Genomic DNA, 22,390 nt, shown 5'->3' with positions numbered 1-22,390 from the left:
GGCCTACGCCATACCACCCTTAGCGCGCCCGATCTCGTCTGATCTCGGAAGCTAAGCAGGGTTGGGCCTGGTTAGTACCTGTGATGGGAGACCATCTCGGAATACCAGGTGTTGTAGGCATTCAAACACTTTTCGCGCTCTCACTGCATCGCAGACCCAGAGCATGGCCAGTGGAGGCCTGCTGTCTTGTGCCCTTTTGCTGAAGAGGGAGAGGAGAGGGACAGAAAGATTGGGCTCCCGAACAGCACCGAGGGGCATGTTTTGTCAGCAGCGTGGGGCATGTTTTGTCAGCAGCGTGGGCCTGGTTCACTCTACACCCCAAAGCGCTGGAATGAAAAGGCCGCTGCTAGCTGTAGGCTAAAGTAGCCAAGCGGTGTGCACAGCCGAGTAGTGGAGCAACGTTTCCAAAGCAGCACTTGTGGCCTATCTTTAGCAAATTGGTTTTCAAAGGGCTACCATCCCCTGTGTTGCCAACAAACCCCTGTGACAACAGACAGCAGCTTGTCAGTCCGAAGCGGAGAGAGGATCAAGGAGCAAGGATCCTAGGCAGACGCCACGTGCCAATTTTGGGTTGAAGCAAGAGTTATTGCAGTGCGCTGTTGCTTCGAAGTGCGTCACGGCGCAGTCTCACCAGCTTTCTCTGAGACAGAGGTTAGGATTGCATTTCCGAGCAGATCTAGGAGAGGCCTAAGTGCCAGCAGCTGCGCAGTGTAAAGGAAGGAGGTCACTTAGGAGTGTAGGGATAGAAGTAAGAAGTAGGCGTCAAGCGCATTTGTCAGTGGGCCCTTTGAGCAGTGAGTTGCAAGAGCAGCAAATGAAGAAGCTGGGAGGGAGGGAGGGAGGTAGGTGCCTGGGTGTTGAAGAACAGAATAAGAGGAGGTTAAAGGAGCCTAGTTTCTGCCTACGGCCATACCACCCTGAACACGCCCGATCTCGTCTGATCTCGGAAGCTAAGCAGGGTCGGGCCTGGTTAGTACTTGGATGGGAGACCGCCTGGGAATACCAGGTGTTGTAGGCTTTTGCTTTTTCGATCTCCTACCAGCAGGGGGCGATCTACGCTATGCAATTTCACATTCACTCATTCGGAGGATTTCTTTTTTTTTTTTTTTTTTTTTTTTTTTTAAACACACATTTCTTTTCTGGCTTTACGTTTCAGTGTGGCGTTTTTTTCTTTCTTTCTTTCTTTCTTTCTTTCTTTCTTTCTCTCTCGCTTTCTTTTTCTTTTTCCTTCTCTCGTGTTTCTGGACACGAGTAACGAGGCAACAATACAATGTCTTTGAGTGATACAGGATAGAGAGAAGTGGGCAAGCACAAGTCAGTGTTACGGTGGTAAAGTGTCGGTCACAGCAACAACAAAAAACTAAATCAATGCGGTTGGTGATAGGATATGACGCGGTCCAAGAGAAAAGCAGCATTTAAAAAACAAAAAAAGAGAAATGTACAGATATTTCACTTCCATCTATCCACACATACATTGCAGGATGGCAGGCAGAAGTGACATTTAAGTGCAAGCCATAAGCAAGGCTTTCTATACTCCACTACTACGCAGTGCCGGGGCACCACGTAACGACCAGCACAGCCTCTAAAGCACATGCTAGGACCGCAAGGCAGGGCAGACGGGAGACGTATTTGCGCCAGCAGCTGAGCAATCCAAAAGAAGGGCGATGCTTGCAAGTGTATGTGCCCAATCAAGCAGCGGGCCCCAAGCACTTTTAGCCCGCATTACGTAATGCGCGCCGACAAGACTGGTTCCTAACAGTACTGGAGGCAACAGGGCTTCGCTTGCTTTCCCCCTAAAAGACCTAGGAAGCTACAAGTTGGCAGACCCAGGCTCGGCCTGCAGGAAAGAGGCAAAAAGAAAAGGGGGCGCCTAAAAGGCCGCTGCCACTACAGACTGAGCAAGAAGGACCGGGCGGGCTGAAAGACACATGCTCCAGCAGTGAACAAAAGCAACCAGCACTAGCAGCAGCAGCAGCAGCAACAACAAAGGCGGCATCGGGTGGAAGGAGCCTGTGCGCAGGATAAGGGGAGGTAAAGGAAGCCCTGCTGTGGCCTACGCCATACCACCCTTAGCGCGCCCGATCTCGTCTGATCTCGGAAGCTAAGCAGGGTTGGGCCTGGTTAGTACCTGTGATGGGAGACCATCTCGGAATACCAGGTGTTGTAGGCATTCGAACACTTTTCGCGCTCTCACTGCATCGCAGACCCAGAGCATGGCCAGTGGAGGCCTGCTGTCTTGTGCCCATTTGCTGAAGAGGGAGAGGAGAGGGACAGAAAGATTGGGCTCCCGAACAGCACCGAGGGGCATGTTTTGTCAGCAGCGTGGGGCATGTTTTGTCAGCAGCGTGGGCCTGGTTCACTCTACACCCCAAAGCGCTGGAATGAAAAGGCGGCTGCTAGCTGTAGGCTAAAGTAGCCAAGCGGTGTGCACAGCCGAGTAGTGGAGCAACGTTTCCAAAGCAGCACTTGTGGCCTATCTTTAGCAAATTGGTTTTCAAAGGGCTACCATCCCCTGTGTTGCCAACAAACCCCTGTGACAACAGACAGCAGCTTGTCAGTCCGAAGCAGAGAGAGGATCAAGGAGCAAGGATCCTAGGCAGACGCCACGTGCCAATTTTGGGTTGAAGCAAGAGTTATTGCAGTGCGCTGTTGCTTCGAAGTGCGTCACGGCGCAGTCTCACCAGCTTTCTCTGAGACAGAGGTTAGGATTGCATTTCCGAGCAGATCTAGGAGAGGCCTAAGTGCCAGCAGCTGCGCAGTGTAAAGGAAGGAGGTCACTTAGGAGTGTAGGGATAGAAGTAAGAAGTAGGCGTCAAGCGCATTTGTCAGTGGGCCCTTTGAGCAGTGAGTTGCAAGAGCAGCAAATGAAGAAGCTGGGAGGGAGGTAGGTGCCTGGGTGTTGAAGAACAGAATAAGAGGAGGTTAAAGGAGCCTAGTTTCTGCCTACGGCCATACCACCCTGAACACGCCCGATCTCGTCTGATCTCGGAAGCTAAGCAGGGTCGGGCCTGGTTAGTACTTGGATGGGAGACCGCCTGGGAATACCAGGTGTTGTAGGCTTTTGCTTTTTCGATCTCCTACCAGCAGGGGGCGATCTACGCTATGCAATTTCACATTCACTCATTCGGAGGATTTCTTTTTTTTTTTTTTTTTTTTTTTAAACACACATTTCTTTTCTGGCTTTACGTTTCAGTGTGGCGTTTTTTTCTTTCTTTCTTTCTTTCTTTCTTTCTTTCTCTCTCGCTTTCTTTTTCTTTTTCCTTCTCTCGTGTTTCTGGACACGAGTAACGAGGCAACAATACAATGTCTTTGAGTGATACAGGATAGAGAGAAGTGGGCAAGCACAAGTCAGTGTTACGGTGGTAAAGTGTCGGTCACAGCAACAACAAAAAACTAAATCAATGCGGTTGGTGATAGGATATGACGCGGTCCAAGAGAAAAGCAGCATTTAAAAAACAAAAAAAGAGAAATGTACAGATATTTCACTTCCATCTATCCACACATACATTGCAGGATGGCAGGCAGAAGTGACATTTAAGTGCAAGCCATAAGCAAGGCTTTCTATACTCCACTACTACGCAGTGCCGGGGCACCACGTAACGACCAGCACAGCCTCTAAAGCACATGCTAGGACCGCAAGGCAGGGCAGACGGGAGACGTATTTGCGCCAGCAGCTGAGCAATCCAAAAGAAGGGCGATGCTTGCAAGTGTATGTGCCCAATCAAGCAGCGGGCCCCAAGCACTTTTAGCCCGCATTACGTAATGCGCGCCGACAAGACTGGTTCCTAACAGTACTGGAGGCAACAGGGCTTCGCTTGCTTTCCCCCTAAAAGACCTAGGAAGCTACAAGTTGGCAGACCCAGGCTCGGCCTGCAGGAAAGAGGCAAAAAGAAAAGGGGGCGCCTAAAAGGCCGCTGCCACTACAGACTGAGCAAGAAGGACCGGGCGGGCTGAAAGACACATGCTCCAGCAGTGAACAAAAGCAACCAGCACTAGCAGCAGCAGCAGCAGCAGCAACAACAAAGGCGGCATCGGGTGGAAGGAGCCTGTGCGCAGGATAAGGGGAGGTAAAGGAAGCCCTGCTGTGGCCTACGCCATACCACCCTTAGCGCGCCCGATCTCGTCTGATCTCGGAAGCTAAGCAGGGTTGGGCCTGGTTAGTACCTGTGATGGGAGACCATCTCGGAATACCAGGTGTTGTAGGCATTCGAACACTTTTCGCGCTCTCACTGCATCGCAGACCCAGAGCATGGCCAGTGGAGGCCTGCTGTCTTGTGCCCTTTTGCTGAAGAGGGAGAGGAGAGGGACAGAAAGATTGGGCTCCCGAACAGCACCGAGGGGCATGTTTTGTCAGCAGCGTGGGGCATGTTTTGTCAGCAGCGTGGGCCTGGTTCACTCTACACCCCAAAGCGCTGGAATGAAAAGGCCGCTGCTAGCTGTAGGCTAAAGTAGCCAAGCGGTGTGCACAGCCGAGTAGTGGAGCAACGTTTCCAAAGCAGCACTTGTGGCCTATCTTTAGCAAATTGGTTTTCAAAGGGCTACCATCCCCTGTGTTGCCAACAAACCCCTGTGACAACAGACAGCAGCTTGTCAGTCCGAAGCAGAGAGAGGATCAAGGAGCAAGGATCCTAGGCAGACGCCACGTGCCAATTTTGAGTTGAAGCAAGAGTTATTGCAGTGCGCTGTTGCTTCGAAGTGCGTCACGGCGCAGTCTCACCAGCTTTCTCTGAGACAGAGGTTAGGATTGCATTTCCGAGCAGATCTAGGAGAGGCCTAAGTGCCAGCAGCTGCGCAGTGTAAAGGAAGGAGGTCACTTAGGAGTGTAGGGATAGAAGTAAGAAGTAGGCGTCAAGCGCATTTGTCAGTGGGCCCTTTGAGCAGTGAGTTGCAAGAGCAGCAAATGAAGAAGCTGGGAGGGAGGGAGGGAGGTAGGTGCCTGGGTGTTGAAGAACAGAATAAGAGGAGGTTAAAGGAGCCTAGTTTCTGCCTACGGCCATACCACCCTGAACACGCCTGATCTCGTCTGATCTCGGAAGCTAAGCAGGGTCGGGCCTGGTTAGTACTTGGATGGGAGACCGCCTGGGAATACCAGGTGTTGTAGGCTTTTGCTTTTTCGATCTCCTACCAGCAGGGGGCGATCTACGCTATGCAATTTCACATTCACTCATTCGGAGGATTTCTTTTTTTTTTTTTTTTTTTTTTTAAAACACACATTTCTTTTCTGGCTTTACGTTTCAGTGTGGCGTTTTTTTCTTTCTTTCTTTCTTTCTTTCTTTCTTTCTTTCTTTCTTTCTCTCTCGCTTTCTTTTTCTTTTTCCTTCTCTCGTGTTTCTGGACACGAGTAACGAGGCAACAATACAATGTCTTTGAGTGATACAGGATAGAGAGAAGTGGGCAAGCACAAGTCAGTGTTACGGTGGTAAAGTGTCGGTCACAGCAACAACAAAAAACTAAATCAATGCGGTTGGTGATAGGATATGACGCGGTCCAAGAGAAAAGCAGCATTTAAAAAACAAAAAAGAGAAATGTACAGATATTTCACTTCCATCTATCCACACATACATTGCAGGATGGCAGGCAGAAGTGACATTTAAGTGCAAGCCATAAGCAAGGCTTTCTATACTCCACTACTACGCAGTGCCGGGGCACCACGTAACGACCAGCACAGCCTCTAAAGCACATGCTAGGACCGCAAGGCAGGGCAGACGGGAGAGGTATTTGCGCCAGCAGCTGAGCAATCCAAAAGAAGGGCGATGCTTGCAAGTGTATGTGCCCAATCAAGCAGCGGGCCCCAAGCACTTTTAGCCCGCATTACGTAATGCGCGCCGACAAGACTGGTTCCTAACAGTACTGGAGGCAACAGGGCTTCGCTTGCTTTCCCCCTAAAAGACCTAGGAAGCTACAAGTTGGCAGACCCAGGCTCGGCCTGCAGGAAAGAGGCAAAAAGAAAAGGGGGCGCCTAAAAGGCCGCTGCCACTACAGACTGAGCAAGAAGGACCGGGCGGGCTGAAAGACACATGCTCCAGCAGTGAACAAAAGCAACCAGCACTAGCAGCAGCAGCAGCAGCAACAACAAAGGCGGCATCGGGTGGAAGGAGCCTGTGCGCAGGATAAGGGGAGGTAAAGGAAGCCCTGCTGTGGCCTACGCCATACCACCCTTAGCGCGCCCGATCTCGTCTGATCTCGGAAGCTAAGCAGGGTTGGGCCTGGTTAGTACCTGTGATGGGAGACCATCTCGGAATACCAGGTGTTGTAGGCATTCAAACACTTTTCGCGCTCTCACTGCATCGCAGACCCAGAGCATGGCCAGTGGAGGCCTGCTGTCTTGTGCCCTTTTGCTGAAGAGGGAGAGGAGAGGGACAGAAAGATTGGGCTCCCGAACAGCACCGAGGGGCATGTTTTGTCAGCAGCGTGGGGCATGTTTTGTCAGCAGCGTGGGCCTGGTTCACTCTACACCCCAAAGCGCTGGAATGAAAAGGCCGCTGTTAGCTGTAGGCTAAAGTAGCCAAGCGGTGTGCACAGCCGAGTAGTGGAGCAACGTTTCCAAAGCAGCACTTGTGGCCTATCTTTAGCAAATTGGTTTTCAAAGGGCTACCATCCCCTGTGTTGCCAACAAACCCCTGTGACAACAGACAGCAGCTTGTCAGTCCGAAGCGGAGAGAGGATCAAGGAGCAAGGATCCTAGGCAGACGCCACGTGCCAATTTTGGGTTGAAGCAAGAGTTATTGCAGTGCGCTGTTGCTTCGAAGTGCGTCACGGCGCAGTCTCACCAGCTTTCTCTGAGACAGAGGTTAGGATTGCATTTCCGAGCAGATCTAGGAGAGGCCTAAGTGCCAGCAGCTGCGCAGTGTAAAGGAAGGAGGTCACTTAGGAGTGTAGGGATAGAAGTAAGAAGTAGGCGTCAAGCGCATTTGTCAGTGGGCCCTTTGAGCAGTGAGTTGCAAGAGCAGCAAATGAAGAAGCTGGGAGGGAGGGAGGGAGGTAGGTGCCTGGGTGTTGAAGAACAGAATAAGAGGAGGTTAAAGGAGCCTAGTTTCTGCCTACGGCCATACCACCCTGAACACGCCCGATCTCGTCTGATCTCGGAAGCTAAGCAGGGTCGGGCCTGGTTAGTACTTGGATGGGAGACCGCCTGGGAATACCAGGTGTTGTAGGCTTTTGCTTTTTCGATCTCCTACCAGCAGGGGGCGATCTACGCTATGCAATTTCACATTCACTCATTCGGAGGATTTCTTTTTTTTTTTTTTTTTTTTTTTTAAACACATTTCTTTTCTGGCTTTACGTTTCAGTGTGGCGTTTTTTTCTTTCTTTCTTTCTTTCTTTCTTTCTCTCTCGCTTTCTTTTTCTTTTTCCTTCTCTCGTGTTTCTGGACACGAGTAACGAGGCAACAATACAATGTCTTTGAGTGATACAGGATAGAGAGAAGTGGGCAAGCACAAGTCAGTGTTACGGTGGTAAAGTGTCGGTCACAGCAACAACAAAAAACTAAATCAATGCGGTTGGTGATAGGATATGACGCGGTCCAAGAGAAAAGCAGCATTTAAAAAACAAAAAAAGAGAAATGTACAGATATTTCACTTCCATCTATCCACACATACATTGCAGGATGGCAGGCAGAAGTGACATTTAAGTGCAAGCCATAAGCAAGGCTTTCTATACTCCACTACTACGCAGTGCCGGGGCACCACGTAACGACCAGCACAGCCTCTAAAGCACATGCTAGGACCGCAAGGCAGGGCAGACGGGAGACGTATTTGCGCCAGCAGCTGAGCAATCCAAAAGAAGGGCGATGCTTGCAAGTGTATGTGCCCAATCAAGCAGCGGGCCCCAAGCACTTTTAGCCCGCATTACGTAATGCGCGCCGACAAGACTGGTTCCTAACAGTACTGGAGGCAACAGGGCTTCGCTTGCTTTCCCCCTAAAAGACCTAGGAAGCTACAAGTTGGCAGACCCAGGCTCGGCCTGCAGGAAAGAGGCAAAAAGAAAAGGGGGCGCCTAAAAGGCCGCTGCCACTACAGACTGAGCAAGAAGGACCGGGCGGGCTGAAAGACACATGCTCCAGCAGTGAACAAAAGCAACCAGCACTAGCAGCAGCAGCAGCAGCAACAACAAAGGCGGCATCGGGTGGAAGGAGCCTGTGCGCAGGATAAGGGGAGGTAAATGAAGCCCTGCTGTGGCCTACGCCATACCACCCTTAGCGCGCCCGATCTCGTCTGATCTCGGAAGCTAAGCAGGGTTGGGCCTGGTTAGTACCTGTGATGGGAGACCATCTCGGAATACCAGGTGTTGTAGGCATTCGAACACTTTTCGCGCTCTCACTGCATCGCAGACCCAGAGCATGGCCAGTGGAGGCCTGCTGTCTTGTGCCCTTTTGCTGAAGAGGGAGAGGAGAGGGACAGAAAGATTGGGCTCCCGAACAGCACCGAGGGGCATGTTTTGTCAGCAGCGTGGGGCATGTTTTGTCAGCAGCGTGGGCCTGGTTCACTCTACACCCCAAAGCGCTGGAATGAAAAGGCGGCTGCTAGCTGTAGGCTAAAGTAGCCAAGCGGTGTGCACAGCCGAGTAGTGGAGCAACGTTTCCAAAGCAGCACTTGTGGCCTATCTTTAGCAAATTGGTTTTCAAAGGGCTACCATCCCCTGTGTTGCCAACAAACCCCTGTGACAACAGACAGCAGCTTGTCAGTCCGAAGCAGAGAGAGGATCAAGGAGCAAGGATCCTAGGCAGACGCCACGTGCCAATTTTGGGTTGAAGCAAGAGTTATTGCAGTGCGCTGTTGCTTCGAAGTGCGTCACGGCGCAGTCTCACCAGCTTTCTCTGAGACAGAGGTTAGGATTGCATTTCCGAGCAGATCTAGGAGAGGCCTAAGTGCCAGCAGCTGCGCAGTGTAAAGGAAGGAGGTCACTTAGGAGTGTAGGGATAGAAGTAAGAAGTAGGCGTCAAGCGCATTTGTCAGTGGGCCCTTTGAGCAGTGAGTTGCAAGAGCAGCAAATGAAGAAGCTGGGAGGGAGGTAGGTGCCTGGGTGTTGAAGAACAGAATAAGAGGAGGTTAAAGGAGCCTAGTTTCTGCCTACGGCCATACCACCCTGAACACGCCCGATCTCGTCTGATCTCGGAAGCTAAGCAGGGTCGGGCCTGGTTAGTACTTGGATGGGAGACCGCCTGGGAATACCAGGTGTTGTAGGCTTTTGCTTTTTCGATCTCCTACCAGCAGGGGGCGATCTACGCTATGCAATTTCACATTCACTCATTCGGAGGATTTCTTTTTTTTTTTTTTTTTTTTTTTAAACACACATTTCTTTTCTGGCTTTACGTTTCAGTGTGGCGTTTTTTTCTTTCTTTCTTTCTTTCTTTCTTTCTTTCTTTCTTTCTTTCTCTCTCGCTTTCTTTTTCTTTTTCCTTCTCTCGTGTTTCTGGACACGAGTAACGAGGCAACAATACAATGTCTTTGAGTGATACAGGATAGAGAGAAGTGGGCAAGCACAAGTCAGTGTTACGGTGGTAAAGTGTCGGTCACAGCAACAACAAAAAACTAAATCAATGCGGTTGGTGATAGGATATGACGCGGTCCAAGAGAAAAGCAGCATTTAAAAAACAAAAAAAGAGAAATGTACAGATATTTCACTTCCATCTATCCACACATACATTGCAGGATGGCAGGCAGAAGTGACATTTAAGTGCAAGCCATAAGCAAGGCTTTCTATACTCCACTACTACGCAGTGCCGGGGCACCACGTAACGACCAGCACAGCCTCTAAAGCACATGCTAGGACCGCAAGGCAGGGCAGACGGGAGACGTATTTGCGCCAGCAGCTGAGCAATCCAAAAGAAGGGCGATGCTTGCAAGTGTATGTGCCCAATCAAGCAGCGGGCCCCAAGCACTTTTAGCCCGCATTACGTAATGCGCGCCGACAAGACTGGTTCCTAACAGTACTGGAGGCAACAGGGCTTCGCTTGCTTTCCCCCTAAAAGACCTAGGAAGCTACAAGTTGGCAGACCCAGGCTCGGCCTGCAGGAAAGAGGCAAAAAGAAAAGGGGGCGCCTAAAAGGCCGCTGCCACTACAGACTGAGCAAGAAGGACCGGGCGGGCTGAAAGACACATGCTCCAGCAGTGAACAAAAGCAACCAGCACTAGCAGCAGCAGCAGCAGCAGCAACAACAAAGGCGGCATCGGGTGGAAGGAGCCTGTGCGCAGGATAAGGGGAGGTAAAGGAAGCCCTGCTGTGGCCTACGCCATACCACCCTTAGCGCGCCCGATCTCGTCTGATCTCGGAAGCTAAGCAGGGTTGGGCCTGGTTAGTACCTGTGATGGGAGACCATCTCGGAATACCAGGTGTTGTAGGCATTCAAACACTTTTCGCGCTCTCACTGCATCGCAGACCCAGAGCATGGCCAGTGGAGGCCTGCTGTCTTGTGCCCTTTTGCTGAAGAGGGAGAGGAGAGGGACAGAAAGATTGGGCTCCCGAACAGCACCGAGGGGCATGTTTTGTCAGCAGCGTGGGCCTGGTTCACTCTACACCCCAAAGCGCTGGAATGAAAAGGCCGCTGTTAGCTGTAGGCTAAAGTAGCCAAGCGGTGTGCACAGCCGAGTAGTGGAGCAACGTTTCCAAAGCAGCACTTGTGGCCTATCTTTAGCAAATTGGTTTTCAAAGGGCTACCATCCCCTGTGTTGCCAACAAACCCCTGTGACAACAGACAGCAGCTTGTCAGTCCGAAGCGGAGAGAGGATCAAGGAGCAAGGATCCTAGGCAGACGCCACGTGCCAATTTTGGGTTGAAGCAAGAGTTATTGCAGTGCGCTGTTGCTTCGAAGTGCGTCACGGCGCAGTCTCACCAGCTTTCTCTGAGACAGAGGTTAGGATTGCATTTCCGAGCAGATCTAGGAGAGGCCTAAGTGCCAGCAGCTGCGCAGTGTAAAGGAAGGAGGTCACTTAGGAGTGTAGGGATAGAAGTAAGAAGTAGGCGTCAAGCGCATTTGTCAGTGGGCCCTTTGAGCAGTGAGTTGCAAGAGCAGCAAATGAAGAAGCTGGGAGGGAGGGAGGGAGGTAGGTGCCTGGGTGTTGAAGAACAGAATAAGAGGAGGTTAAAGGAGCCTAGTTTCTGCCTACGGCCATACCACCCTGAACACGCCCGATCTCGTCTGATCTCGGAAGCTAAGCAGGGTCGGGCCTGGTTAGTACTTGGATGGGAGACCGCCTGGGAATACCAGGTGTTGTAGGCTTTTGCTTTTTCGATCTCCTACCAGCAGGGGGCGATCTACGCTATGCAATTTCACATTCACTCATTCGGAGGATTTCTTTTTTTTTTTTTTTTTTTTTTTTAAACACATTTCTTTTCTGGCTTTACGTTTCAGTGTGGCGTTTTTTTCTTTCTTTCTTTCTTTCTTTCTTTCTCTCTCGCTTTCTTTTTCTTTTTCCTTCTCTCGTGTTTCTGGACACGAGTAACGAGGCAACAATACAATGTCTTTGAGTGATACAGGATAGAGAGAAGTGGGCAAGCACAAGTCAGTGTTACGGTGGTAAAGTGTCGGTCACAGCAACAACAAAAAACTAAATCAATGCGGTTGGTGATAGGATATGACGCGGTCCAAGAGAAAAGCAGCATTTAAAAAACAAAAAAAGAGAAATGTACAGATATTTCACTTCCATCTATCCACACATACATTGCAGGATGGCAGGCAGAAGTGACATTTAAGTGCAAGCCATAAGCAAGGCTTTCTATACTCCACTACTACGCAGTGCCGGGGCACCACGTAACGACCAGCACAGCCTCTAAAGCACATGCTAGGACCGCAAGGCAGGGCAGACGGGAGACGTATTTGCGCCAGCAGCTGAGCAATCCAAAAGAAGGGCGATGCTTGCAAGTGTATGTGCCCAATCAAGCAGCGGGCCCCAAGCACTTTTAGCCCGCATTACGTAATGCGCGCCGACAAGACTGGTTCCTAACAGTACTGGAGGCAACAGGGCTTCGCTTGCTTTCCCCCTAAAAGACCTAGGAAGCTACAAGTTGGCAGACCCAGGCTCGGCCTGCAGGAAAGAGGCAAAAAGAAAAGGGGGCGCCTAAAAGGCCGCTGCCACTACAGACTGAGCAAGAAGGACCGGGCGGGCTGAAAGACACATGCTCCAGCAGTGAACAAAAGCAACCAGCACTAGCAGCAGCAGCAGCAGCAACAACAAAGGCGGCATCGGGTGGAAGGAGCCTGTGCGCAGGATAAGGGGAGGTAAAGGAAGCCCTGCTGTGGCCTACGCCATACCACCCTTAGCGCGCCCGATCTCGTCTGATCTCGGAAGCTAAGCAGGGTTGGGCCTGGTTAGTACCTGTGATGGGAGACCATCTCGGAATACCAGGTGTTGTAGGCATTCGAACACTTTTCGCGCTCTCACTGCATCGCAGACCCAGAGCATGGCCAGTGGAGGCCTGCTGTCTTGTGCCCTTTTGCTGAAGAGGGAGAGGAGAGGGACAGAAAGATTGGGCTCCCGAACAGCACCGAGGGGCATGTTTTGTCAGCAGCGTGGGGCATGTTTTGTCAGCAGCGTGGGCCTGGTTCACTCTACACCCCAAAGCGCTGGAATGAAAAGGCGGCTGCTAGCTGTAGGCTAAAGTAGCCAAGCGGTGTGCACAGCCGAGTAGTGGAGCAACGTTTCCAAAGCAGCACTTGTGGCCTATCTTTAGCAAATTGGTTTTCAAAGGGCTACCATCCCCTGTGTTGCCAACAAACCCCTGTGACAACAGACAGCAGCTTGTCAGTCCGAAGCAGAGAGAGGATCAAGGAGCAAGGATCCTAGGCAGACGCCACGTGCCAATTTTGGGTTGAAGCAAGAGTTATTGCAGTGCGCTGTTGCTTCGAAGTGCGTCACGGCGCAGTCTCACCAGCTTTCTCTGAGACAGAGGTTAGGATTGCATTTCCGAGCAGATCTAGGAGAGGCCTAAGTGCCAGCAGCTGCGCAGTGTAAAGGAAGGAGGTCACTTAGGAGTGTAGGGATAGAAGTAAGAAGTAGGCGTCAAGCGCATTTGTCAGTGGGCCCTTTGAGCAGTGAGTTGCAAGAGCAGCAAATGAAGAAGCTGGGAGGGAGGTAGGTGCCTGGGTGTTGAAGAACAGAATAAGAGGAGGTTAAAGGAGCCTAGTTTCTGCCTACGGCCATACCACCCTGAACACGCCCGATCTCGTCTGATCTCGGAAGCTAAGCAGGGTCGGGCCTGGTTAGTACTTGGATGGGAGACCGCCTGGGAATACCAGGTGTTGTAGGCTTTTGCTTTTTCGATCTCCTACCAGCAGGGGGCGATCTACGCTATGCAATTTCACATTCACTCATTCGGAGGATTTCTTTTTTTTTTTTTTTTTTTTTTTAAACACACATTTCTTTTCTGGCTTTACGTTTCAGTGTGGCGTTTTTTTCTTTCTTTCTTTCTTTCTTTCTTTCTTTCTTTCTTTCTCTCTCGCTTTCTTTTTCTTTTTCCTTCTCTCGTGTTTCTGGACACGAGTAACGAGGCAACAATACAATGTCTTTGAGTGATACAGGATAGAGAGAAGTGGGCAAGCACAAGTCAGTGTTACGGTGGTAAAGTGTCGGTCACAGCAACAACAAAAAACTAAATCAATGCGGTTGGTGATAGGATATGACGCGGTCCAAGAGAAAAGCAGCATTTAAAAAACAAAAAAAGAGAAATGTACAGATATTTCACTTCCATCTATCCACACATACATTGCAGGATGGCAGGCAGAAGTGACATTTAAGTGCAAGCCATAAGCAAGGCTTTCTATACTCCACTACTACGCAGTGCCGGGGCACCACGTAACGACCAGCACAGCCTCTAAAGCACATGCTAGGACCGCAAGGCAGGGCAGACGGGAGACGTATTTGCGCCAGCAGCTGAGCAATCCAAAAGAAGGGCGATGCTTGCAAGTGTATGTGCCCAATCAAGCAGCGGGCCCCAAGCACTTTTAGCCCGCATTACGTAATGCGCGCCGACAAGACTGGTTCCTAACAGTACTGGAGGCAACAGGGCTTCGCTTGCTTTCCCCCTAAAAGACCTAGGAAGCTACAAGTTGGCAGACCCAGGCTCGGCCTGCAGGAAAGAGGCAAAAAGAAAAGGGGGCGCCTAAAAGGCCGCTGCCACTACAGACTGAGCAAGAAGGACCGGGCGGGCTGAAAGACACATGCTCCAGCAGTGAACAAAAGCAACCAGCACTAGCAGCAGCAGCAGCAGCAACAACAAAGGCGGCATCGGGTGGAAGGAGCCTGTGCGCAGGATAAGGGGAGGTAAAGGAAGCCCTGCTGTGGCCTACGCCATACCACCCTTAGCGCGCCCGATCTCGTCTGATCTCGGAAGCTAAGCAGGGTTGGGCCTGGTTAGTACCTGTGATGGGAGACCATCTCGGAATACCAGGTGTTGTAGGCATTCGAACACTTTTCGCGCTCTCACTGCATCGCAGACCCAGAGCATGGCCAGTGGAGGCCTGCTGTCTTGTGCCCTTTTGCTGAAGAGGGAGAGGAGAGGGACAGAAAGATTGGGCTCCCGAACAGCACCGAGGGGCATGTTTTGTCAGCAGCGTGGGGCATGTTTTGTCAGCAGCGTGGGCCTGGTTCACTCTACACCCCAAAGCGCTGGAATGAAAAGGCGGCTGCTAGCTGTAGGCTAAAGTAGCCAAGCGGTGTGCACAGCCGAGTAGTGGAGCAACGTTTCCAAAGCAGCACTTGTGGCCTATCTTTAGCAAATTGGTTTTCAAAGGGCTACCATCCCCTGTGTTGCCAACAAACCCCTGTGACAACAGACAGCAGCTTGTCAGTCCGAAGCAGAGAGAGGATCAAGGAGCAAGGATCCTAGGCAGACGCCACGTGCCAATTTTGGGTTGAAGCAAGAGTTATTGCAGTGCGCTGTTGCTTCGAAGTGCGTCACGGCGCAGTCTCACCAGCTTTCTCTGAGACAGAGGTTAGGATTGCATTTCCGAGCAGATCTAGGAGAGGCCTAAGTGCCAGCAGCTGCGCAGTGTAAAGGAAGGAGGTCACTTAGGAGTGTAGGGATAGAAGTAAGAAGTAGGCGTCAAGCGCATTTGTCAGTGGGCCCTTTGAGCAGTGAGTTGCAAGAGCAGCAAATGAAGAAGCTGGGAGGGAGGTAGGTGCCTGGGTGTTGAAGAACAGAATAAGAGGAGGTTAAAGGAGCCTAGTTTCTGCCTACGGCCATACCACCCTGAACACGCCCGATCTCGTCTGATCTCGGAAGCTAAGCAGGGTCGGGCCTGGTTAGTACTTGGATGGGAGACCGCCTGGGAATACCAGGTGTTGTAGGCTTTTGCTTTTTCGATCTCCTACCAGCAGGGGGCGATCTACGCTATGCAATTTCACATTCACTCATTCGGAGGATTTCTTTTTTTTTATTTTTTTTTTTTTAAACACACATTTCTTTTCTGGCTTTACGTTTCAGTGTGGCGTTTTTTTCTTTCTTTCTTTCTTTCTTTCTTTCTTTCTTTCTCTCTCGCTTTCTTTTTCTTTTTCCTTCTCTCGTGTTTCTGGACACGAGTAACGAGGCAACAATACAATGTCTTTGAGTGATACAGGATAGAGAGAAGTGGGCAAGCACAAGTCAGTGTTACGGTGGTAAAGTGTCGGTCACAGCAACAACAAAAAACTAAATCAATGCGGTTGGTGATAGGATATGACGCGGTCCAAGAGAAAAGCAGCATTTAAAAAACAAAAAAAGAGAAATGTACAGATATTTCACTTCCATCTATCCACACATACATTGCAGGATGGCAGGCAGAAGTGACATTTAAGTGCAAGCCATAAGCAAGGCTTTCTATACTCCACTACTACGCAGTGCCGGGGCACCACGTAACGACCAGCACAGCCTCTAAAGCACATGCTAGGACCGCAAGGCAGGGCAGACGGGAGACGTATTTGCGCCAGCAGCTGAGCAATCCAAAAGAAGGGCGATGCTTGCAAGTGTATGTGCCCAATCAAGCAGCGGGCCCCAAGCACTTTTAGCCCGCATTACGTAATGCGCGCCGACAAGACTGGTTCCTAACAGTACTGGAGGCAACAGGGCTTCGCTTGCTTTCCCCCTAAAAGACCTAGGAAGCTACAAGTTGGCAGACCCAGGCTCGGCCTGCAGGAAAGAGGCAAAAAGAAAAGGGGGCGCCTAAAAGGCCGCTGCCACTACAGACTGAGCAAGAAGGACCGGGCGGGCTGAAAGACACATGCTCCAGCAGTGAACAAAAGCAACCAGCACTAGCAGCAGCAGCAGCAGCAACAACAAAGGCGGCATCGGGTGGAAGGAGCCTGTGCGCAGGATAAGGGGAGGTAAAGGAAGCCCTGCTGTGGCCTACGCCATACCACCCTTAGCGCGCCCGATCTCGTCTGATCTCGGAAGCTAAGCAGGGTTGGGCCTGGTTAGTACCTGTGATGGGAGACCATCTCGGAATACCAGGTGTTGTAGGCATTCGAACACTTTTCGCGCTCTCACTGCATCGCAGACCCAGAGCATGGCCAGTGGAGGCCTGCTGTCTTGTGCCCTTTTGCTGAAGAGGGAGAGGAGAGGGACAGAAAGATTGGGCTCCCGAACAGCACCGAGGGGCATGTTTTGTCAGCAGCGTGGGGCATGTTTTGTCAGCAGCGTGGGCCTGGTTCACTCTACACCCCAAAGCGCTGGAATGAAAAGGCGGCTGCTAGCTGTAGGCTAAAGTAGCCAAGCGGTGTGCACAGCCGAGTAGTGGAGCAACGTTTCCAAAGCAGCACTTGTGGCCTATCTTTAGCAAATTGGTTTTCAAAGGGCTACCATCCCCTGTGTTGCCAACAAACCCCTGTGACAACAGACAGCAGCTTGTCAGTCCGAAGCAGAGAGAGGATCAAGGAGCAAGGATCCTAGGCAGACGCCACGTGCCAATTTTGGGTTGAAGCAAGAGTTATTGCAGTGCGCTGTTGCTTCGAAGTGCGTCACGGCGCAGTCTCACCAGCTTTCTCTGAGACAGAGGTTAGGATTGCATTTCCGAGCAGATCTAGGAGAGGCCTAAGTGCCAGCAGCTGCGCAGTGTAAAGGAAGGAGGTCACTTAGGAGTGTAGGGATAGAAGTAAGAAGTAGGCGTCAAGCGCATTTGTCAGTGGGCCCTTTGAGCAGTGAAATGCAAGAGCAGCAAATGAAGAAGCTGGGAGGGAGGGAGGGAGGGAGGGAGGTAGGTGCCTGGGTGTTGAAGAACAGAATAAGAGGAGGTTAAAGGAGCCTAGTTTCTGCCTACGGCCATACCACCCTGAACACGCCCGATCTCGTCTGATCTCGGAAGCTAAGCAGGGTCGGGCCTGGTTAGTACTTGGATGGGAGACCGCCTGGGAATACCAGGTGTTGTAGGCTTTTGCTTTTTCGATCTCCTACCAGCAGGGGGCGATCTACGCTATGCAATTTCACATTCACTCATTCGGAGGATTTCTTTTTTTTTTTTTTTTTTTTTTTAAACACACATTTCTTTTCTGGCTTTACGTTTCAGTGTGGCGTTTTTTTCTTTCTTTCTTTCTTTCTTTCTTTCTTTCTCTCTCGCTTTCTTTTTCTTTTTCCTTCTCTCGTGTTTCTGGACACGAGTAACGAGGCAACAATACAATGTCTTTGAGTGATACAGGATAGAGAGAAGTGGGCAAGCACAAGTCAGTGTTACGGTGGTAAAGTGTCGGTCACAGCAACAACAAAAAACTAAATCAATGCGGTTGGTGATAGGATATGACGCGGTCCAAGAGAAAAGCAGCATTTAAAAAACAAAAAAAGAGAAATGTACAGATATTTCACTTCCATCTATCCACACATACATTGCAGGATGGCAGGCAGAAGTGACATTTAAGTGCAAGCCATAAGCAAGGCTTTCTATACTCCACTACTACGCAGTGCCGGGGCACCACGTAACGACCAGCACAGCCTCTAAAGCACATGCTAGGACCGCAAGGCAGGGCAGACGGGAGACGTATTTGCGCCAGCAGCTGAGCAATCCAAAAGAAGGGCGATGCTTGCAAGTGTATGTGCCCAATCAAGCAGCGGGCCCCAAGCACTTTTAGCCCGCATTACGTAATGCGCGCCGACAAGACTGGTTCCTAACAGTACTGGAGGCAACAGGGCTTCGCTTGCTTTCCCCCTAAAAGACCTAGGAAGCTACAAGTTGGCAGACCCAGGCTCGGCCTGCAGGAAAGAGGCAAAAAGAAAAGGGGGCGCCTAAAAGGCCGCTGCCACTACAGACTGAGCAAGAAGGACCGGGCGGGCTGAAAGACACATGCTCCAGCAGTGAACAAAAGCAACCAGCACTAGCAGCAGCAGCAGCAGCAACAACAAAGGCGGCATCGGGTGGAAGGAGCCTGTGCGCAGGATAAGGGGAGGTAAATGAAGCCCTGCTGTGGCCTACGCCATACCACCCTTAGCGCGCCCGATCTCGTCTGATCTCGGAAGCTAAGCAGGGTTGGGCCTGGTTAGTACCTGTGATGGGAGACCATCTCGGAATACCAGGTGTTGTAGGCATTCGAACACTTTTCGCGCTCTCACTGCATCGCAGACCCAGAGCATGGCCAGTGGAGGCCTGCTGTCTTGTGCCCTTTTGCTGAAGAGGGAGAGGAGAGGGACAGAAAGATTGGGCTCCCGAACAGCACCGAGGGGCATGTTTTGTCAGCAGCGTGGGGCATGTTTTGTCAGCAGCGTGGGCCTGGTTCACTCTACACCCCAAAGCGCTGGAATGAAAAGGCGGCTGCTAGCTGTAGGCTAAAGTAGCCAAGCGGTGTGCACAGCCGAGTAGTGGAGCAACGTTTCCAAAGCAGCACTTGTGGCCTATCTTTAGCAAATTGGTTTTCAAAGGGCTACCATCCCCTGTGTTGCCAACAAACCCCTGTGACAACAGACAGCAGCTTGTCAGTCCGAAGCAGAGAGAGGATCAAGGAGCAAGGATCCTAGGCAGACGCCACGTGCCAATTTTGGGTTGAAGCAAGAGTTATTGCAGTGCGCTGTTGCTTCGAAGTGCGTCACGGCGCAGTCTCACCAGCTTTCTCTGAGACAGAGGTTAGGATTGCATTTCCGAGCAGATCTAGGAGAGGCCTAAGTGCCAGCAGCTGCGCAGTGTAAAGGAAGGAGGTCACTTAGGAGTGTAGGGATAGAAGTAAGAAGTAGGCGTCAAGCGCATTTGTCAGTGGGCCCTTTGAGCAGTGAGTTGCAAGAGCAGCAAATGAAGAAGCTGGGAGGGAGGTAGGTGCCTGGGTGTTGAAGAACAGAATAAGAGGAGGTTAAAGGAGCCTAGTTTCTGCCTACGGCCATACCACCCTGAACACGCCCGATCTCGTCTGATCTCGGAAGCTAAGCAGGGTCGGGCCTGGTTAGTACTTGGATGGGAGACCGCCTGGGAATACCAGGTGTTGTAGGCTTTTGCTTTTTCGATCTCCTACCAGCAGGGGGCGATCTACGCTATGCAATTTCACATTCACTCATTCGGAGGATTTCTTTTTTTTTTTTTTTTTTTTTTTAAACACACATTTCTTTTCTGGCTTTACGTTTCAGTGTGGCGTTTTTTTCTTTCTTTCTTTCTTTCTTTCTTTCTTTCTTTCTTTCTTTCTCTCTCGCTTTCTTTTTCTTTTTCCTTCTCTCGTGTTTCTGGACACGAGTAACGAGGCAACAATACAATGTCTTTGAGTGATACAGGATAGAGAGAAGTGGGCAAGCACAAGTCAGTGTTACGGTGGTAAAGTGTCGGTCACAGCAACAACAAAAAACTAAATCAATGCGGTTGGTGATAGGATATGACGCGGTCCAAGAGAAAAGCAGCATTTAAAAAACAAAAAAAGAGAAATGTACAGATATTTCACTTCCATCTATCCACACATACATTGCAGGATGGCAGGCAGAAGTGACATTTAAGTGCAAGCCATAAGCAAGGCTTTCTATACTCCACTACTACGCAGTGCCGGGGCACCACGTAACGACCAGCACAGCCTCTAAAGCACATGCTAGGACCGCAAGGCAGGGCAGACGGGAGACGTATTTGCGCCAGCAGCTGAGCAATCCAAAAGAAGGGCGATGCTTGCAAGTGTATGTGCCCAATCAAGCAGCGGGCCCCAAGCACTTTTAGCCCGCATTACGTAATGCGCGCCGACAAGACTGGTTCCTAACAGTACTGGAGGCAACAGGGCTTCGCTTGCTTTCCCCCTAAAAGACCTAGGAAGCTACAAGTTGGCAGACCCAGGCTCGGCCTGCAGGAAAGAGGCAAAAAGAAAAGGGGGCGCCTAAAAGGCCGCTGCCACTACAGACTGAGCAAGAAGGACCGGGCGGGCTGAAAGACACATGCTCCAGCAGTGAACAAAAGCAACCAGCACTAGCAGCAGCAGCAGCAGCAGCAACAACAAAGGCGGCATCGGGTGGAAGGAGCCTGTGCGCAGGATAAGGGGAGGTAAAGGAAGCCCTGCTGTGGCCTACGCCATACCACCCTTAGCGCGCCCGATCTCGTCTGATCTCGGAAGCTAAGCAGGGTTGGGCCTGGTTAGTACCTGTGATGGGAGACCATCTCGGAATACCAGGTGTTGTAGGCATTCGAACACTTTTCGCGCTCTCACTGCATCGCAGACCCAGAGCATGGCCAGTGGAGGCCTGCTGTCTTGTGCCCTTTTGCTGAAGAGGGAGAGGAGAGGGACAGAAAGATTGGGCTCCCGAACAGCACCGAGGGGCATGTTTTGTCAGCAGCGTGGGGCATGTTTTGTCAGCAGCGTGGGCCTGGTTCACTCTACACCCCAAAGCGCTGGAATGAAAAGGCGGCTGCTAGCTGTAGGCTAAAGTAGCCAAGCGGTGTGCACAGCCGAGTAGTGGAGCAACGTTTCCAAAGCAGCACTTGTGGCCTATCTTTAGCAAATTGGTTTTCAAAGGGCTACCATCCCCTGTGTTGCCAACAAACCCCTGTGACAACAGACAGCAGCTTGTCAGTCCGAAGCAGAGAGAGGATCAAGGAGCAAGGATCCTAGGCAGACGCCACGTGCCAATTTTGGGTTGAAGCAAGAGTTATTGCAGTGCGCTGTTGCTTCGAAGTGCGTCACGGCGCAGTCTCACCAGCTTTCTCTGAGACAGAGGTTAGGATTGCATTTCCGAGCAGATCTAGGAGAGGCCTAAGTGCCAGCAGCTGCGCAGTGTAAAGGAAGGAGGTCACTTAGGAGTGTAGGGATAGAAGTAAGAAGTAGGCGTCAAGCGCATTTGTCAGTGGGCCCTTTGAGCAGTGAGTTGCAAGAGCAGCAAATGAAGAAGCTGGGAGGGAGGGAGGGAGGTAGGTGCCTGGGTGTTGAAGAACAGAATAAGAGGAGGTTAAAGGAGCCTAGTTTCTGCCTACGGCCATACCACCCTAAACACGCCTGATCTCGTCTGATCTCGGAAGCTAAGCAGGGTCGGGCCTGGTTAGTACTTGGATGGGAGACCGCCTGGGAATACCAGGTGTTGTAGGCTTTTGCTTTTTCGATCTCCTACCAGCAGGGGGCGATCTACGCTATGCAATTTCACATTCACTCATTCGGAGGATTTCTTTTTTTTTTTTTTTTTTTTTTTAAAACACACATTTCTTTTCTGGCTTTACGTTTCAGTGTGGCGTTTTTTTCTTTCTTTCTTTCTTTCTTTCTTTCTTTCTTTCTTTCTTTCTTTCTCTCTCGCTTTCTTTTTCTTTTTCCTTCTCTCGTGTTTCTGGACACGAGTAACGAGGCAACAATACAATGTCTTTGAGTGATACAGGATAGAGAGAAGTGGGCAAGCACAAGTCAGTGTTACGGTGGTAAAGTGTCGGTCACAGCAACAACAAAAAACTAAATCAATGCGGTTGGTGATAGGATATGACGCGGTCCAAGAGAAAAGCAGCATTTAAAAAACAAAAAAGAGAAATGTACAGATATTTCACTTCCATCTATCCACACATACATTGCAGGATGGCAGGCAGAAGTGACATTTAAGTGCAAGCCATAAGCAAGGCTTTCTATACTCCACTACTACGCAGTGCCGGGGCACCACGTAACGACCAGCACAGCCTCTAAAGCACATGCTAGGACCGCAAGGCAGGGCAGACGGGAGAGGTATTTGCGCCAGCAGCTGAGCAATCCAAAAGAAGGGCGATGCTTGCAAGTGTATGTGCCCAATCAAGCAGCGGGCCCCAAGCACTTTTAGCCCGCATTACGTAATGCGCGCCGACAAGACTGGTTCCTAACAGTACTGGAGGCAACAGGGCTTCGCTTGCTTTCCCCCTAAAAGACCTAGGAAGCTACAAGTTGGCAGACCCAGGCTCGGCCTGCAGGAAAGAGGCAAAAAGAAAAGGGGGCGCCTAAAAGGCCGCTGCCACTACAGACTGAGCAAGAAGGACCGGGCGGGCTGAAAGACACATGCTCCAGCAGTGAACAAAAGCAACCAGCACTAGCAGCAGCAG

The 22,390-nt window shown here is 50.9% G+C and overlaps 11 non-coding genes and 11 pseudogenes across 11 annotated transcripts; all 22 read left to right on the top strand.

Moving 5' to 3' along the window:
* The first annotated feature begins 1 nt into the window (after nucleotide 1).
* LOC134578462 (5S ribosomal RNA) lies at nucleotides 2-120 on the top strand (annotated as a pseudogene).
* Nucleotides 121-899: 779 nt separating this feature from the next.
* On the top strand, nucleotides 900-1,018 carry LOC134577187 (5S ribosomal RNA). The gene has a single exon (XR_010085943.1). It is a non-coding gene; the product is annotated as a 5S ribosomal RNA (ribosomal RNA).
* Nucleotides 1,019-2,051: 1,033 nt separating this feature from the next.
* On the top strand, nucleotides 2,052-2,170 carry LOC134578457 (5S ribosomal RNA; annotated as a pseudogene).
* Nucleotides 2,171-2,941: 771 nt separating this feature from the next.
* Nucleotides 2,942-3,060, top strand: LOC134577179 (5S ribosomal RNA). Its single transcript, XR_010085942.1, has one exon. It is a non-coding gene; the product is annotated as a 5S ribosomal RNA (ribosomal RNA).
* Nucleotides 3,061-4,087: 1,027 nt separating this feature from the next.
* LOC134578453 (5S ribosomal RNA) lies at nucleotides 4,088-4,206 on the top strand (annotated as a pseudogene).
* A 779-nt stretch (nucleotides 4,207-4,985) lies between these two features.
* Nucleotides 4,986-5,104, top strand: LOC134577430 (5S ribosomal RNA). The gene has a single exon (XR_010086007.1). It is a non-coding gene; the product is annotated as a 5S ribosomal RNA (ribosomal RNA).
* Nucleotides 5,105-6,140: 1,036 nt separating this feature from the next.
* Nucleotides 6,141-6,259, top strand: LOC134578446 (5S ribosomal RNA; annotated as a pseudogene).
* Nucleotides 6,260-7,038: 779 nt separating this feature from the next.
* Nucleotides 7,039-7,157, top strand: LOC134577173 (5S ribosomal RNA). The gene has a single exon (XR_010085941.1). It is a non-coding gene; the product is annotated as a 5S ribosomal RNA (ribosomal RNA).
* A 1,019-nt stretch (nucleotides 7,158-8,176) lies between these two features.
* On the top strand, nucleotides 8,177-8,295 carry LOC134578441 (5S ribosomal RNA; annotated as a pseudogene).
* A 771-nt stretch (nucleotides 8,296-9,066) lies between these two features.
* On the top strand, nucleotides 9,067-9,185 carry LOC134577166 (5S ribosomal RNA). The gene has a single exon (XR_010085940.1). It is a non-coding gene; the product is annotated as a 5S ribosomal RNA (ribosomal RNA).
* A 1,039-nt stretch (nucleotides 9,186-10,224) lies between these two features.
* Nucleotides 10,225-10,343, top strand: LOC134578435 (5S ribosomal RNA; annotated as a pseudogene).
* A 756-nt stretch (nucleotides 10,344-11,099) lies between these two features.
* On the top strand, nucleotides 11,100-11,218 carry LOC134577159 (5S ribosomal RNA). The gene has a single exon (XR_010085939.1). It is a non-coding gene; the product is annotated as a 5S ribosomal RNA (ribosomal RNA).
* Nucleotides 11,219-12,237: 1,019 nt separating this feature from the next.
* LOC134578429 (5S ribosomal RNA) lies at nucleotides 12,238-12,356 on the top strand (annotated as a pseudogene).
* Nucleotides 12,357-13,127: 771 nt separating this feature from the next.
* On the top strand, nucleotides 13,128-13,246 carry LOC134577146 (5S ribosomal RNA). The gene has a single exon (XR_010085936.1). It is a non-coding gene; the product is annotated as a 5S ribosomal RNA (ribosomal RNA).
* A 1,032-nt stretch (nucleotides 13,247-14,278) lies between these two features.
* LOC134578421 (5S ribosomal RNA) lies at nucleotides 14,279-14,397 on the top strand (annotated as a pseudogene).
* A 771-nt stretch (nucleotides 14,398-15,168) lies between these two features.
* LOC134577142 (5S ribosomal RNA) lies at nucleotides 15,169-15,287 on the top strand. Its single transcript, XR_010085935.1, has one exon. It is a non-coding gene; the product is annotated as a 5S ribosomal RNA (ribosomal RNA).
* Nucleotides 15,288-16,315: 1,028 nt separating this feature from the next.
* LOC134578415 (5S ribosomal RNA) lies at nucleotides 16,316-16,434 on the top strand (annotated as a pseudogene).
* A 787-nt stretch (nucleotides 16,435-17,221) lies between these two features.
* On the top strand, nucleotides 17,222-17,340 carry LOC134577136 (5S ribosomal RNA). The gene has a single exon (XR_010085934.1). It is a non-coding gene; the product is annotated as a 5S ribosomal RNA (ribosomal RNA).
* A 1,024-nt stretch (nucleotides 17,341-18,364) lies between these two features.
* Nucleotides 18,365-18,483, top strand: LOC134578402 (5S ribosomal RNA; annotated as a pseudogene).
* Nucleotides 18,484-19,254: 771 nt separating this feature from the next.
* Nucleotides 19,255-19,373, top strand: LOC134577130 (5S ribosomal RNA). Its single transcript, XR_010085932.1, has one exon. It is a non-coding gene; the product is annotated as a 5S ribosomal RNA (ribosomal RNA).
* A 1,039-nt stretch (nucleotides 19,374-20,412) lies between these two features.
* LOC134578400 (5S ribosomal RNA) lies at nucleotides 20,413-20,531 on the top strand (annotated as a pseudogene).
* Nucleotides 20,532-21,310: 779 nt separating this feature from the next.
* Nucleotides 21,311-21,429, top strand: LOC134577552 (5S ribosomal RNA). Its single transcript, XR_010086042.1, has one exon. It is a non-coding gene; the product is annotated as a 5S ribosomal RNA (ribosomal RNA).
* Nucleotides 21,430-22,390: the final 961 nt, after the last annotated feature.

This window comes from Pelobates fuscus, chromosome 1 (assembly GCF_036172605.1).
Source record: "Pelobates fuscus isolate aPelFus1 chromosome 1, aPelFus1.pri, whole genome shotgun sequence".
NCBI lineage: Eukaryota > Metazoa > Chordata > Amphibia > Anura > Pelobatidae > Pelobates > Pelobates fuscus.
This window is presented reverse-complemented; position numbering and strand designations above follow the sequence as displayed.